This window comes from Scophthalmus maximus, chromosome 12, assembly GCF_022379125.1.
Source record: "Scophthalmus maximus strain ysfricsl-2021 chromosome 12, ASM2237912v1, whole genome shotgun sequence".
NCBI classification, from domain to species: domain Eukaryota; kingdom Metazoa; phylum Chordata; class Actinopteri; order Pleuronectiformes; family Scophthalmidae; genus Scophthalmus; species Scophthalmus maximus.
Window position 1 is genome coordinate 644,247 of NC_061526.1, and position 17,972 is coordinate 662,218.

Consider the following 17,972-nt stretch of genomic DNA (forward strand, 5'->3'; position numbering starts at 1 on the left):
TATCTCGCGGGGTTTACTTTTGCTCTCTCCAGGGGTTCAAGCCTCCTGTCAGATCAGAGACGTCACTCCGTCTGGCAAAGTGAGAGGAGAGTGGATGGTAAGTTGGGATGGTAAGTTGGGAGAGAAAAATAGGTCCAAAACTAAACTGACTGGTTCAATAAATGCACTGATATTGTGCTTAACCAATGCTGTAATTTTACAAAATTATATTATTAAATAATTTATTATAAACATAATATTAAATGAATACATATAAAAATCAAAAGTCTAGCTCAACTTGATTTGGCCTGTAAAATACCCAGCATCCATAGCTGCCGTGTTTATTTTAGTGAGGATGTGCAGCTGGAGAAAAACAGGCAACACACACACTTACATGCTCTGATTGGTACATTTGCACCTATTTAAGAGTCCCCCTCCACTAAAAAAGGTGTTTTCTTCTGTTTCTGTACTCTAAAATGTCTGACATTGACTTTAGGGACTTGTATCTGAGCAAATTCTGTCACTATAGTGGTGTTTTCAAATTCCTCTCCTGGAGGAAGAGAGTTATGTTCACTTCTCTGCAATTTGAAATTCAAACTAATCCTGAGCGAGCTAGATTAGGTACGTCACAAATACAGAAAACCAATCGCTGTCGAATATGCAAATGTAGGGCAGGTGCATTAGCAGTTCCTGAAAGTTTTATGGCTGAATCTCGCCGATGTTGCTGCTAACTATCTTGTTGCTGACATTTTTCTTGCTGACATGCGGACTTGGTTATTTGCATTTAATGAATATTCATAGCCACAGAATTCCTCAATGTGGGAGAAAGAGTGAATGGTTAGTAGCCCCATTTCAAGGTGGGGTTTTTCCTACTTATTTGGGGGCAAATAATGTTTAACAAAATATTAGGCATAGCAGCTTATTTTTAATATACTTTGAAACGTGAATGGAGGGGATCTTTAAACAAGCAAAAAGCTGCATTTCCAGCCGCAGTTCACAAAGTGATGCAAAATTATGTGTCATTCTATGAAAAACAGGGAGGTCAAAACCAGCAGGGGACTGTCAGATGTCAAAAAAATGTTTGACAGAGATCTGGTCAATGTCTCTATTTATTCTGGACAGCGTCACTGTTCCTTCCATGTCAAAATGTAGCCACAATCATTTGCAGATACCAGAGTGTGTAAGACGTAGAAATCCCCCTATTCTAGGTATCGATACTGAGGTCCACCTAGACATATTTCACAGTATGAGTCGAAACCAGATCTAATGCACATCCTTTCCTCTTCTGCGGCAAAACACACATTCACTGAACTCTCTCACTGACAAAAACTGTTCCTTCTTTCATTCTCGTTAGCCAACACTTATGTAATGTACATCACACTCCAGCAGCAGCTTCTCATCTTCACCCAGCCCTCAGCATCATTTTCATCTCCGGGAACCATCACCTTACCGTGGTGGAGGGGTTTGTGTGTCCCTATGAACCTGAGGGCTGTGTTGTCTGGAGCCTAGTGCTCCTGGTAGGGTTTCCCATGGCAGAGTGGTCTCAGGCGAGGGGCCAGACTAAGTATGGTTCAACAAAGACACCATGGACAGCAGAGGAAGAGGAAAAGGGACCCAGCCCGGAGGAAGCCCGGGGCCCCCGTCTGGAGCTAGGCCCAGGCGGCGGGCTCGTCGGCGAGCGCCTAGTGGCCGGGTTTGCCACGGAGCCCGGCCGGGCACAGCCCGAAAAAGCTACGTGGCACCTACCTCCTCTCCATCCTGTGGGCCCACCACTCATAGGAAGAACCGCTGGTGTCGGGTGCGCTGCCACACGGGTGGCAGTGGAGGTCGGGGACCTCGACGAACCGGACCTGGGCTGCAGAAGCTGGCTCTGGGGACGTGGAACGTCACATCTCTGTGGGGGAAGGAGCCGGAGCTTGTGCGGGAGGTGGAGCGCTACCAGTTGGATCTCGTGGGGCTTACCTCTACGCACAGTTTCGGTTCTGGAACTGTACTCCTGGATAGGGGTTGGACTCTTTTTTTCTCTGGAGTTGCCCAGGGGGAGAGGCGACGGGCGGGTGTGGGGATACTCACAAACCCCCGGCTGAGCGCCGCTGTGTTGGAGTTTACCCCGGTGGACAAAAGGGTCGCCTCCCTACGCCTTCGGGTGGTAGGGGGGAAAACTCTGACTGTTGTTTGTGCATATGCACCAAACAGGAGTTCAGAGTATTCGGCCTTTTTGGAGACCCTGAATGGAGTCCTGCAAAGGACCCCAGTAGGGGACTCCGTTGTTCTGCTGGGAGACTTCAACGCCCACGTGGGCAATGATGGAGACACCTGGAGAGGCGTGATTGGGAAGAACGGCCTCCCTGATCGGAACCCAAGTGGTTGTTTGTTATTAGACTTCTGTGCTAGCCATGGCTTGTCTATAATGAACACCATGTTCGAACATAAGGATGCTCATAAGTGTACATGGTACCAGAGCACCCTAGGCCAAAGGTCGATGATCGATTTTGTGATCGTTTCATCTGATCTGAGGCCGCATGTTTTGGACACTCGGGTGAAGAGAGGGGCGGAGCTGTCAACTGATCATCATCTGGTGGTGAGTTGGATCCGGGGGTGGGGGAAGACTCTGGATAGACCTGGTAAGCCCAAACGTGTAGTGCGGGTGAACTGGGAACGTCTGGAGGAGGCCCCCATCCAGGAGATTTTCAACTCACACCTCCGGCGGAGCTTTTCTGGCATTCCTGTGGAGGTTGGGGGCATTGAACCCGAGTGGGAAATGTTCAAAGCTTCCATTGCTGAAGCTGCGGCGGTGAGCTGTGGTCTCAAGGTCTTAGGTGCCTCAAGGGGCGGTAACCCTCGAACTCCGTGGTGGACACCGGTGGTCAGGGAAGCTGTCCAACTGAAGAAAGAGTCCTTTAGGGATATGTTATCCCAGAGGACTCCGGAAGCAGTTGCAAGGTACCGACGGGCCCGAAGGGCTGCAGCCTCTGCCGTGTCAGAGGCAAAACAGCGGATGTGGGAGAAGTTCGGAGAAGTCATGGAGAAGGACTTTAGGTCGGCACCAAGATGCTTCTGGAAAACCATTCGACATCTCAGGAGGGGGAAACGGGGAACCATCCAAGCTGTGTACAGTAAGGATGGGACACTGTTGACCTCAACTGAGGAGGTAATCGGGCGGTGGAAGGAGCATTTTGAGGAACTCCTGAATCCGACTAACACGCCCTCTATGGTAGAGGCAGAGCTGGAGGCTGATGGAGGATCATCGTCAATTTCCCTGGCGGAGGTCACTGTGGTAGTCAAACAACTTCACAGTGGCAAAGCCCCAGGGGTTGATGAGATCCGCCCAGAAATGTTGAAAGCTTTGGGTGTGGAGGGGCTGTCTTGGTTGACACGTCTCTGCAACATTGCGTGGACGTCGGGTACAGTGCCAAACGAGTGGCAGACCGGGGTGGTGGTTCCCCTGTTCAAAAAGGGGGACCAGAGAGTGTGTGCCAATTACAGGGGTATCACACTTCTCAGCCTCCCGGGTAAAGTCTACTCCAAGGTGCTGGAAAGGAGGGTTCGGCCAATAGTCGAACCTCAGATTGAAGAGGAACAATGTGGATTCCGTCCTGGACGTGGAACAACGGACCAGCTCTTTACCCTTGCAAGGATCCTGGAGGGGGCCTGGGAGTATGCCCATCCAGTCTACATGTGCTTTGTGGATTTGGAGAAGGCGTATGACCGGGTCCCCCGGGAGATACTGTGGGAGGTGCTGAGGGAGTATGGGGTGAGGGGGTCACTTCTTGGGGCCATCCAATCCCTGTATACTCAAAGCAATAGCTGTGTCCGGGTTCTCGGCAGTAAGTCGGATTCGTTCCCGGTGGGGGTTGGTCTCCGCCAGGGGTGCGCTTTGTCACCAATCCTGTTTGTGATATTCATGGACAGGATATCGAGGCGTAGTCGTGGTGGGGTGGGGTTGCAGCTCGGTGGCCTGGGGATCTCATCACTGCTTTTTGCAGATGATGTGGTCCTGATGGCACCATCGGTCTGTGATCTTCAGCACTCACTGGATCAGTTCGCAGCCGAGTGTGGAGCGGTTGGGATGAGAATCAGCACCTCAAAATCTGAGGCCATGGTTCTCAGCAGGAAACCGGTGGATTGTCTACTCTGGGTAGGGAATGAGCCCTTACCTCAAGTAAAGGAGTTTAAGTACCTCGGGGTCTTGTTTGCGAGTGAGGGGACAATGGAGCGTGAGATTGGCCGTAGAATTGGAGCAGCGGGGGCGGTATTGCACTCGCTTTGCCGCACCGTTGTGACAAAAAGGGAGCTGAGCCGGAAGGCAAAGCTCTCGATCTACCGGTCAATCTTTGTTCCTACCCTCACCTATGGTCATGAAGGATGGGTCGTGACCGAAAAAACGAGATCGCGAGTACAAGCGGCCGAAATGGGTTTCCTTAAAAAGGTGGCTGGGGTCTCCCTTAGAGATAGGGTGAGAAGCTCAGTCATCCGTGAGGAGCTCGGAGTAGAGCCGCTGCTCCTTTGCGTAGAAAGGAGCCAGTTAAGGTGGTTCGGGCATCTGGTAAGGATGCCCCCTGGGCGCCTCCCCTGGGAGGTGTTCCAGGCACGTCCAGCTGGGAAGAGACCTCGGGGTAGACCCAGGACTAGGTGGAGAGATTATATCTCCACACTGGCCTGGGAACGCCTCGGGATCCCCCAGTCAGACCTGGTTAATGTGGCCCGGGAAAGGGAAGTTTGGGGCCCCCTACTGAAGCTGCTGCCCCCGCGACCCGACCACGGATAAGCGGTTGAAGATGAGATGATGAGAGATGATTACATAGTCTGTTACAATACTTCAATTTACCTCAATATGCATGTGACACACTGATTTAAGAGCTTTAGCTGTCTGAATCTTTATTTTTCCAAGGGCTGCTTGACCACCAAATACTGAAGGTCTAGGTTGCTGCTTTGAAATCAGTTTACCTCAATATGCATGTGACACACTGATTTAAGAGCTTTAGCTGTCTGAATCTTTATTTTTCCAAGGGCTGCTTGACCACCAAATACTGAAGGTCTAGGTTGCTGCTTTATGTAATCAGCAAAGACCCAATATTAAAAGGACATTTAATCAAGAAAAATAAACAAAGGAAAACTTGATGAGGACAAAGATTCTTGCTCCCTGGGAGGGGGGGCAACTCCTCACATTTGACAATCTGAAAGCAGAAATGGCATTTTTGCTTCAAAGCTGCCTCATCTGATTAACTGACTGGCAGTTAATTTTAGCCTGTTATTTTTAAAAGAAATAAATACCAGTTTCATCAAAAGAAAAAGAATAGTTTGTCGTGAAACCCATGCTGTTGTTTGTTTGCATTACAGGAAGTGATCCAATCTCATATACACTAGAGTTGGGACGGTACAGTTATCTCACGATTCAGTTCAATATACGATATGAGGTTTGCGATTCGATATCACCGCGATTCCATAATAACAGTTCAGTGACATGAATATTCAGAAATGTTATATAAATTTCAGCCATTTAAAATACAAAATAAATTCTAAGGCATATACTGCTTGAGGGCTGCACGGTGGTGTAGTGGTTAAAGCTGTCACTTCACAGAAAGAAGGTGCTGGGTTTGAGTCCCGGTTCAAACCAACCAGGGCCTTTCTGTGTGGAGTTTGCATGTTTTCCTCGTGCATGCGTGGGTTCTCTCCGAGTTCTCCGGCTTCCTCCCACAGTCCAAAGACATGCAGAATGGGGTTAGGTAAATTGAAGACTCTAAATTGACCGTAGGTGTGAATGTGAGAGTCAATGGTTGTCTGTCTCTGTATGTGGCCCTGCAATAGGCTGGTGACTTGTCCAGGGGGTATCCTGCCTCCCGCCCAATGTCAGCTGGGATTGGCTCCAGCCCCCCTGCGACCCTTAAGTGGATTAAGCGGTAGATGATGGATGGATGGACACTGCTTGAGGCCACAGACACAAACTCTGCTGTTAGATATTATCACGTAGGTGCAGCCCTCCTTCATATCCTTAACATCGCGCATATTTTTGTTGAAATAATCCACATATTCTGGAGATAGCTTTGGAAGGTAACATTTTCATCTGCAGTTGAAAAGATTCACTCACTAGGCACAGATGTTGCTGAGATCGAAAGGTATATGGCTTTGGCCACAGAGGCAGGCACAGGAAAACTATCCAGAGTCATGTCTGTATACACCTCGCCAGAATATCGACCAGATATTTCTTTCTGTATGGCGCACTTCAAACTCGCTTGACGGGGGAATCCCCCTCATGGGGTGACATGCTCGTCACAATCAGTGATACAGCGGGCTGCTTCTCGTCACAAATGACGACCGGAACGTCCGGTTAGGCTATTGCGCCCTCAGTGTGTAATTGCTGCAGGGATATTTTGGTGATCGTCATCCCAGATCATCTTTTTTTAACAGAGGTCTTGGGGGCGGAGGGGACGGGAGGGCATTGAGCTTCCTGACAGCCTGATGAATGAAACTGTTTGCCAGTCTGGTGGAACAGGCTCAGAGGCTCCGGTACCATCTCCCAGATGGCAGGAGGTTGAAGAGGCTGTGTGAGGGATGGCTGGAGTCACCCACAATGCTGGTTGCTTTGCGTCTGAGGTGGGTTTCGTAGGCGTCCAGGAGTGAGGGGAGTGGGACACCAATGATCTGTCCAGCTGCATTCACTATGCACTGCAGGGTCTTGCGGTTGGAGGAGGTGCAGGTCCCGTACCACACAGTGATGCAGCTGGTCAGGATGCTCTTGATGGTGCCCCGGCAAAAGGAGCACATGATGGGTTGGGGGGCTCTTGCTCTCTTTGCGGAGGAAGTAATGGCACCGGTGGGACTTCTCGGCCAGTGATGCAGTTTTCATTGTCCAGAAGAGGTCCTCACAGATGTGCACCCCCAGGAATTTGGTGCTGCTCACTCTCTCCACAGCAGCACCGTTAATGGCCAGTAGGGGTATAGGGGTGTGGCCTCTCCAGAAGTCAATAAAAACCTCTTTGGTCTTGTCGATGTTCAAGAAGAGGTTGTTATCCCTGCACCACGTGGTCAGTTGGCTGACCTCCTTCCTGTAGTGGGTCTCACCATTGTTGGAGATAAGACCCACCACGGTTGTGTCCTCCGCAAACTTCACTAAATCATGGTTGCTGCTGAAGGATGGAGCAATATCCCTTTTCTGACTCGCGAAATGGATCGTAACATTTTTGGGTTGCGAAATATTGACATATTATTTTGATTTATTTTCCATCCTTAATATACACTATTCACCTAGAATGGCACTAGTAGAGTGCAGTAATCAGAGTATATAAGGTGTGTGCGCGTGTGCCTGTGCCCGGGTGTGCGTTCGCGTGCCTTAGTACTGTAACTGTAGCCTCTACTGTTTTCTTAGTCATTATCAGACAGTATGTTTGATAACTGAAATTTCTCTCTATCTTTTTTGCCATTATGAGCCAGAGGAGGATCCATCAAAGTCAGCAAACATTAACACAGCCAACCATATCAGAAGCTCTTCAGAGGCACAGAAAATATGATTTCTAAATGTAAGCTCAGTATTGTTTTAAATACTTGGAAGGCTATATGCCACTTTTTTCTTTTTTGCCATATTCAGAGTTGTTTAATTTTATTTATCATATCTAGAAGACATGACTTCAAATGGCCAGGTTTAAAAATAGTAAAGCTGAATAAAAAGTTGATTGCATAATATTGCACATCTTTTTTGTAATGGGCTAATAGTAATAAATTGGGAGTTATATAAGGAGTTATTGTTTAAGTATTATTGTTCTTGTACTATATATTTTTTTTTTTTACACAGTGGTATTGAATTTAGTATCGAGAATCGTGTACTTTTGGTGGTATTGGTACTGACTACCGGATTATTGGTATCGTGACATCCCTAGTCGTGATTGGTCAACCGACTTCAAAATGTGTAGGAAATGTCACGTCCCTTCATCAGAGAAGTGGAGATTCTCAGATTGCAGGCAGGGTTACCCCAAAAGAGTCCAACTGTGACATCACAGTGCGAGAGAAATCTGAACCAGTTGTTCAGAGCCACCACAGAGTGGGTTTTTTTCCATGGTTTGTGGGCTGGCAGGCACCACAGATTCACACATTTATTTTGCACACTGAAAAAGGGATTTTTTGCAAAATATGTCACCTTTAAATGATTAAAGATTACCTACAATAAAGTGTTGGATATTTCAGCCTAGGTAAAATAATGGCCTGTGATCAATGCATCTAAATTCTTTACATCTGGGTTTCCATTTAAGGCTTATTGTGTTTCGAAAGAACTCCACTGTCAGGTGTGGCCTGGGCTGGTGTTTTAATGAAACACAGGCTCCACATGGTGAGAAGCTGCCTGAACTAGCAAGAGACCCGGGGGATCAGGGGCCACCTCCTTCAGAGGCTACACATAAAGGCCGATTGCGCCACAGCAGCGCGACTAGGCTGTCCCATTTCTGAGGCATCCCTCAAACGCTGCCACTTGCCTTCGTTGTGTAGACCGTGATACGGCCTCTGAATTGGGACAGCTTGTGAGTAGTGATCGACCGATAAATTGGCCGGCCGATAATATCGGCCGATGTTTGCGTTTTTTACGTGTATCAGCTGCAACACTAAGTGCTTTGGTTTGTGGCTGAGTGTCTGATCCAGACCTTTGACCACACTAAGCAAAGCCATCTACGATTCTTCTACTTCTGACTGGGTTGATATCGAGATCCCAGCTTTAATCATTTAATTTGATTCACAGACATCTCAGTATCCCGTTGGAAGTATAGTGATGCAAATTAAACATATTCTCAGATAATTACACTTTGTATTTTTTGCATCTTGTTACTTGTCACTTATTCTGTGTTATAGAACTATACCATAGTTAAAATCTTTTTTTCATGTAGATCCAGTCTATCCTTCTTGTGTTTCATACAGATCAGACATTAACTCAATCTGGGAAGTCACAGCTTCTGGCATTAGACTGATTGGATTCACTGTACAAATCTTTCCTCTCCAGAGGTAGTGCACCAAACGTTTACAAAGAAAACACACCCTAATGGTTGTATGCCTCCACCAACCAGGCAAGTTGCAGGAAATGCGGTTACAATTTCCCCTTCTGTTATGTTATGACGTCAAATACTGCCTGGAGAAGTTTTTTTACAGGACATTATGATTTCACAAAGAAGCAAACCATTGACCTATTGGAAAAAAAAAATCATCACTATGACATTTGTCTGATAATTTGTCATAATCAGCTAATTAATTCTGGAGTTATTGCCAAATATGTGTTTGTGAGGTCACCACCAAAATCGAATCATTTCATCCTTTAGTCCAAGAGAACAACAATGGGTTGGATAATACCTTTGGCCGCAGCTAATGCCAGAGCAGAGGCACAAAAATCCAATATTCTGCTCTGATCTTTGGTCTGATGAAACCAGAATAAATCGGTAAGATCAGTTGGGCAGGACTTCCATGGAGCTGTCATATAAGGCTGCAAAAGTGCAAAAGGTGTAGGGGAGATGACATGTATAGATGGAAATATGAATGTAGGATTGTGTTCTCAAATAATAACCGACATGATGACTGCCAGTCTCAACAAATTTTGCAGCAGAGGAATTTTCCAACAATGATCCCGAAAAAAAGTTGTTTTAAAGAAGACAAAGTTATCACCTTACCAACTATGTCCCTTGACTTAAATCCAATAGAAAACATTTTTTAGCATTTAAAAGTGGAGGGTAGGGAAACAAAAAGCATAGTTTTTTGTTTTTTTTAAATGGTCCCTTAATTTTAATTTGATAAGTAAAATATTTCAGTTTTTTCAAACCAATTAGCTTCATACTTCCTGGGCTATGGCAGGCTTCAAGAGCTGTTTCCAAAGTTACAAAGTTACTGATTTGTGGGAGAGTTCCTTTAAATACAGAGATCCAATGAGAATCCCAGTGAGATGGCAGCCATTTACATTTGGGCGTTGCATCAAAGTGTTGATGTATCTCAAGATGGGGAAGTGCAGAGATATCTTTACGATCAATACTTGCCAGCGCTCACAGCCGGGCAGCCCGCACTCTGTGTATCTACGTCAGTAGCAGTTTCCTCTGCTCTTCTCTGACTGCTTCCAATATGAGCAAGCAGCTCTGAACCCTGCAGAGAGGCAGGGAGAGTCTTCTGAGAGGAGATGAAGCTCTCACTCTCTCTCCGCTACATCTAAGCAGTCTCAGCTCCCAAAGGAGGATGGGAAGGGGAGGAAAGCTTGGTTGAAGATCATTAAAAGAATAGTGAGTGAGTTCTCAATTCAGAATCTCAATGAGGGGGAACAGAGGGGGCTTCATATTTTGACAGTATGGCAGAGAACCAGAGGCATTATGGCTTCATTTACGTATGTATTGTATTATGTATTGATCTGTCGGGGGGGAAAGACGACTTTCCAGTATGAGCCCGTCTGTCATCTGTGGATTCAGTGGGGAATCAACAGTTTGTGTTCATCTTCAATTGTTTTATTAGTGTGTTCTCATGTGGTGAATAAATAGTGTTCTTAGTGTAATTTGGTTTGTGTTTTTATTAAACGATCATTATATGTAAGGTACGTGCTTTACTGAGTGCCATTCTAGTTTTTTCATTTTACCTCCACGAAGGAAGTTATGTGATTGGTTCGGTTTTCTGTATGTTATATCTGCAGTACTCAAAGGGTTATGGACAGATTTGCGTTATTTAAAAAAAAAATTTAAATAAAGGATACTGTAGTTCTTGGCCAAAGTTTGACATTTTTGAATCATATCTCCACAAATACATTACATTTTAGCAATAGGTAGGTCAGATGGAGATGGGAATGGGAAGTTTGGGGTGAAACAGCAAATAGATGGGGGATTGCTCAGCTTTGGTGGAGAGTGCTTCCCACATCAAAGTTAGGAAACTTCTCCCTGACATTGGCTCGGTTTGTTGTCATTACAATGTGTTAATAAAATTGACTATACTCACTTTACTTCTTTCTTTCTTTCAGATTTATTGTCCCCTGCGGTAATAAGACATAAAGACAGTCGGTATAGCCTGCACATGGAGGGCCACTAAGCCCTCTCCCAGAGAACCAAAGCAGCTTCTGGACTCCATTAAATCCAAGCTGTAATTAATTTTCAGATTGGATTTGCTGGGCCTAATCCCACTGAAACGGACTCAATGACCAGTTGTTTGTGCTGCTCAGAGACTGCATATGGCATTCGCAGGGCAGCAGATGCACCTGGTCTTTCGTGCGGCCAAGCCAATTCATTTGGCTCTGCGGTATTTGTCATGTAGCTCATTGTCTATGTGCAAACAAAAGCCTCGAACAATACACACGGATCAACATTTCTCAGCTGGGGATGAAAAATGTAAAAAAGGAAGAAGCAGCGGTACGACACAACACCGTTATTCAAATCTGAGAAAAAAGCCACCAGCAAATGACTTGTTTCAACACTGATCAAGTTTAGAATAAATGTTTGGCTTACATGTGTTGTGAAATTAAAATCCATAAACTATTGAATTTAGCGCAATGTGGGCTTTATCTGCTTTAGGTGCGCCATATATAAGCTAAGCAAAAAAACATCCAAAAAGACAGTGACCAGCACTTAAAACTACTTAAAGCTCAATGCTCACCCTTTTAATTTTATTACCTGCTCTTTGTCTTCAATTGCAGTTCACTTACACTGTTTTATTGGTTGCTGCACAGGATTACTGAGCACTGGAGACCTCGCCTGAAGTAAAGAATCTAACTGTTAGATTATTATCAAACAGGAGGCCTTCATTTACCTCAGAGAACTATGACTATTATCTAAAACTGGATATTGGATACAGACCATTATTCCTGAATTAAAAGGGCAACGGGAAACTACAGTTAATCAGTTAATGAAACAAATCGAACTAAAAGTGTTAAATTACAAGATGTTAAAAGAGTGGTGAGCATGACATGACTCTGTTGTTGCCGGTGACATGATTCCTAAAGGGGCCTTTCATTTTATATGTGCTGGCCTGGTATTTATTGTAGTTATGGTAATTATAGTTGAATTGTAGTAATCAGGGGGATATTAAACTGCGAGTAACTGTGCCTTTTCCAGCTGATACACAGCTTTTCACTTGTTTTAATGCTTTTCCACCAAGAGGACTGTGCAGGGTCAGTTCATACAATCTATATATTTTCATACATTTTTTCAAACTAACGTAATACATTCAGAAATCTCTGTCTGTCTAAACACATCCCATTACCTTCATCTTGTTATTTTCTTTATCACAGAGAGCCACATTTTGAATGGGCACAAACACAGTGATAGTTTTCTTGAAAGGTAATCAGCTGTCCTGCTCCCCAGACACACCTGTAGCACTGAATGATTCATGTCTGTTTGGGTGCCACACTCCCAAGTGCAATCGTATGTGACAGCTTTAATTCTGCTCAGCTCTCCAGAAGCCTCTGTGCTCATCCACAGCCTCTCCCTCCTGCTCTTGGGCAGATATCGCCTGGGCAGTGGCAACCAATCCATCATGTGGTGGCATCTGTTGACCTGGCAGATACCACTTGAAACTGCTCAGCACCAGTGCACCAGCCAGCCGACATTTTGTCTAATCACTAGGACAAGGAGAACGGAGTGAACGCTGTTCCCTCGTGGGCTGAACCGTGCCCTAACCACAACAGCAGATTGGAGCTAAAGGAGATTATCACTGAAAACAAGTACAAAAAAGATAAAGAGAAATGAATAGGAAGATTCAGTATCTTGAAAATGATTGAGATCCTTTTAGGTCAATTTTTCAATCAGTGAAGGTTTTTTTCTGTGGATTGGATTTTAGGAATGAAAATCCAATGAAACTGTAGCCGATTAAGGGAATGTAGACACAATAGCGATGACACATAGTAGGACTAATCGGTCAATCACATCAGAGTTTCAAATGGTGAATCATCTATTGTTATCTATCTCTATTAAAAAGTCAGTTATAAACCAGACTGCAATACTGTTAAGGGGTGGCGGAGAGCAGATTTGATATGGAGCAAATTAAAAACTTAAAACTCGGACAGTGTGAGTTGGAGTTTAACAACAACATTTCCAAAATCGGAGGGTATGCCCAGCTTAACATGCAGTACTTTAGTTCACATTTTGACCCTATTGCTGCTTGTTCTGCCCCCGCTGCTGAAAAAAAGGAGGAAACTGGCAGCGACACAAATCTTGTAGAAGAGTGCAGTGATTCACACATGCGACGACCAATAGGTCTTTAATAAAAGCTCAAGTGATTCAGTTGCAAAATAACAGTTTATGTCATCACTGCCTATTTTCACACTTTACCTGGGCACTTTTTTTAAACGGTTAACACAAAAAATTATAATAATGGATTAATTGTTGAATTGAACCAGATTAGGGGGGGAAATCCTTAGCCATATTATCTGAACCACTTTATAATTAGGGTAAAAAAAGAAAAAAGCGAGCACACTCAAAATATTACTCATCTCTCAATGCAAAGAAAAAGTGTGTACGCACAGCTACTGTAAGTATGGCGAGTCAAAATTGAACTGTGCTGTCTGCACTTCTTCGCCATGCTACGGACAGGTTGGGGCACCGGTATGCAGAAATTCTGCTCTGAAAAGATTTGCCCTTGACAAATAGTTTGTCCTTCTGGACACGAAGGAGACATCCGTGAGGTCAGGAATATACCTTTGAAGGAACAATTTGCTGCTGCCAAAGAACAGGTAGGGCTTATAAGTGATGGCCATTAAGCGGTGTTCCCAGATCTTGGTTAAAGCTTTCTAATTATTGGCAAAGCATGTATTTATGGACAGGTGCACACTCAAGACACTAGCCTACCACCCGCATGTGAGGTTTAATGAGCCTTGTAGCAGCCTGTAGGAGCTTGAGTTACTGTTTATGTTGAGCATGTCACATATGAGCGATTTCCAATCTTTTGGGATGATTGTGGAGGTATGATTCTCTCGCGAACACTGTTCTGCTGCGAGCTGGGGCAACACTGGGCTGTGAATTCTTATTCAAATTTACTGGCAGTTATTCCAAGGTGACCTATGGAAGCTTTCAGATACTCAAGTATCCCAATTATCATCAAAAAGGGAATGTTGTATTCTGTTTTCAGACATTAACTCCCTGCATATTCATGAGAAGAATATAAATACATGATGTATTGGAGCTTTAATTCAATAATGGATCCACACATACGTTTTTAGTATTCGTGTGGACGCATATCACATTTGTTACATTCACAATATTTCACCAGTGGTGAATGCAACATGGATAACAAATTACAAGCATTTCTGACCATCACTTTCAGTAATACTTCCACCTGGTTGACAGTACAGTGTATAGGAAAACTTAATGTTTTTACGACCCGCCGGGACAAATTACACTACGGCCGGCTGCCACAATCAAGGTGATTAATGGGGAACGCTGACTTAAAGAGCAGTAGACATTGGAAAAGAGAAGAATTGGTGGGCCTCCCCAGGGGACTCCAAACATTTTCAGGGGAGGCTCAGAAAATGAAAGAATAGTGCATTAGTTATCAAAAGGAGATCACAGAACAGCCTTAATGTGTGTGATTTGGTTTAAGACATGGTTCAGAGATATTCGTTTTTGGGAATTTTATTTTCCCCCACTTAACGGCCAAAAACTATTAAATACCTTAAGGGCAGACCCTTTTATGTATATGTTGTAGTCATTGTCATTGCTAATTTATTGAGTGTCCATGGGATCAAATAACGCAATTATTGGCATCCAGAAATTGAGTGAAGCTAAGCAAGTAAAGTAAGGTGTGGTCAAGAGGCGCCTTTTTCCAAGCTTTGTCTGAGGAAAGGACCATTGACTAATGGCAAAGTGAAATTTCACGTTGCGTCACTCGTGCGAGTTTGGTCGCAGGATCATTTCTGTTTACTTGCCTGAATAAACACAATCTGCAAGTTTTCTTTTGCACATGAACGTCAGTGACTTCACGAAAATCTCAACGCTAATTGGTTTTCGTGAGCTTGCAAATATTTCGCTCAATGTAATTTCATCGCGCAAACACCTATGCTTCGCTTTCGGTGTGAACACACCATAAGACTGGACCACAGACCTGTGGTGATAATCTGAGGACCCTGTCCAAACCCATTAGACTGAGTACAGTTTGGACCGGGTCTGACTCACATGTCAATGGACCAGTGAAGACATCTACTCCACAATGTTCTTTATAGCACTGAAATGCAGCACCTCTCCTCTTTTTTCAATCAATGTTTAGTACAGACCATGCACCAAACACCTTTCTTAAAGTAATGGCATTGTTTTCCCTCACCCCCACTCCCACAGCCAATGCTTGCATTGGAAGGCGAAGTCTCATGGCGAAGCAGAGGGTTGTACGTCTTCTCCGAGCAAAATCACATTGCAGAGACCTGAAACTGTCATGTTCTGTACGACTCAAATCACAGTGCTGTAGAGTACACCACACCTTCACAGACAGTGATTACATTATGGAAGAACTGGGACAAGTAAGGGGACTGATGAAATTAGAAAGTGACCGAAATAGAAACAAGAAAACACTGGGTGAAAGCTATAACGTTGTTACGGTCTACAGTATGTGCCAAATCCTCCACAGCAAATATTAGTCAAGTAGCACTATGGCTGAATTACATATCAACCCACCAAATATTTCTCCCTCTTTTATAATTCAGCAGGCTAAAGCTGAAGTCTGTGCCAGCATCTGTGATCAACAACGGACAACTGAGCACCGACACCAACAGCTGCCAAATCTAAGGGTGCGCTGATCGACCGGCCAGCCAATTCACCAGCAGCGATTGGCTTATTTTGCCGTGATCGGTGCTCGGCCGGACAAATTATTATTTGGTCGCAGTCTAGAACCCTAAACATTTCTAAAATCGCACAGTGTATGCTCAGTTAAAGAGGAGATGGGTGAGTAAATTAACCAATTGTTGTCTTGTTACCTTTCACCGTTTCTTTGTTAGTTTGGTGGTGGTTTGGTTTGTTTGTGAGTGAAGCTCCACAGCTGCAGTCAGCCCCGCTTGCAGCTGATGTGAAACAAAGGATCAGGCCTAGGTTCGTGCTCAATAAAGCCGATCCTGATCAGTTAAAAAAGGCCTTGAACCGATATTTCCATTTGTGGAGTAACAGAGGGAATGTGAGTGTAAATGGATTCCCTAGAGGGGGAATGTCTTTTCCTAATAATATGGAAGACGGTTGCCCATTGACAAAAACAGGAGCCACAAGGTTTAACTACACCAGGAATGGAGCTAAAATTAATTTGACAGAAAGGTCAAAGTAATGAAGTAGCGAACGGTCAATGTGATTAGTGGGGAAGCGACGGTATTTGCATACTGGGCTTTAGGAAAAAAATAAATGATTTTTTTTTTAAATTTGATTGAGAAATTTTGATCTGCATCTTTCAGGGTTCATTTCTGCAAGTTTCAATGAAATATGGGATTCACTAATCTGGTTTTCTGTGGCCATGTGATTTGTTTTCTAAGATTCGCAAGAGTAATTCAGGCTAATACTCATTTATTCATAATTTTTTTATTTTATTCACTAATACCTTCTTAGACCGTCTGCCCTGGAGTGGTCATGAAGAATAATGACAATGTCTGAAGACCAAATAATGTTAAAAATGAGTGGAATGCCAAAGTTGCTTGTGTCAAAGTATTTGTCCAATGTAACCTGATGGAAGCAATTTAAAATTTGTCAGTGTTCGGAACTTGAGGGAAAAGTGTCCCTCTGAGACAGTTGGACAAGACGTGATGGCATGGATAGCCTTTGAAAATCTGAGGCATGACTAAACCTGAGCTGAAGTAAACGGGAGATAAATTAAGAAATAAATGTTGACATGTCTCAGTGTAAAGAGATACTTTGGGTTTTTGGAGATCCAAAAGTCTACTACCGGCAATAATGTGGTGTAGGTCAAATATTTAAAACAATAATGACAATAAGAGCTGCTATTGGTATGAACAGTTTATGTCTTGACAGTCGTTGAGGATAACCACTTGACAACATGATGTCTTTAACATAGAAAAAATGCCTTGTGCTCTCCTAATTGTAGCAACATTATGGTATTATGGTTACATTATGATCTCCTCCAATATTGTAAGTCATATGGAATTGTAATATATGAGTGTATTATGTCCGTGTCTGTGTTTGATTGAGAAGTAGGAGTGTAACTCTTGATGTGAATTGCAGCATTCAGCACAAAGTAGTCACCATGAGCTATATATCAGCCACCGCTGCAGTTCCCCCAGCGGACTATGTTGATGAGCAGACCCAACTACAATAACCAACTTCCTTTTTTGTATTTTCAAAACAAATATTTTTATGCTGGCATTAGCCAGGCCTCGCTCTCACGCTTGCAGTAAGTCCAGAATGCTGCAGCTCGACTTTTAACAGGTACACACAAGCGTGAGCACATTTCCCCCATACTGGCCTCCCTTCACTGGCTCCCTGTATGATTTAGGATTGATTTTAAGATTTAAATGTTTCCCTTTAAGTAACTAAATGGGCTAGCTCCAACCGATCTGTCTGACCTCTTACAACCCCACGTCCCATCAAGGTCACTCAGATCCGCTGACCAGTTGCTTCTGGTCATCCCCAGGTCAAGGTTGAAGCAAAGGGGAGATCGTGCCATTGTGGTTGTAGCCCCCAAACTCTGGAACGAGTTGCCTCTGCAAGATAGACTGGCTCCTACACTACCTGTCCTTAAATTCCGTCTTACAACACATTTTTACTCCTTGGCTTTTAACTCAGTTTAACGATTGTTCTTCCCTGTACGTCTTCCATCTGTGAAACTGGTCCTTGTGTTTAATCGTGTTGAGCTTGTGTTGTTGTTTTTCTTGGGTTTTTGGATACTTTAAATGTACAGCACTTTGGTCAACTGTTGTTGTTTATAAATTTGATTTGATTTGAAATATTAAAAAATTAATTTTGCCACAGGAGCCTGATGACCCATTGCTCTAGGTTGTGCACTTATTGACTTATTTTATCTGACTAGCTGTCACATTGTCACTTTAAAAACACAATATCCTTTCATTTACATCATTGTCCACA

At 44.1% G+C, this 17,972-nt stretch overlaps 1 protein-coding gene across 2 annotated transcripts in view; it reads right to left on the reverse strand.

The window, feature by feature from the left end:
* The window catches only part of large1 (LARGE xylosyl- and glucuronyltransferase 1), a 129,540-nt gene that overhangs the window by 68,268 nt on the left and 43,300 nt on the right, over positions 1 to 17,972 (reverse strand). The gene's annotated exons all lie outside the window — the stretch shown is intronic.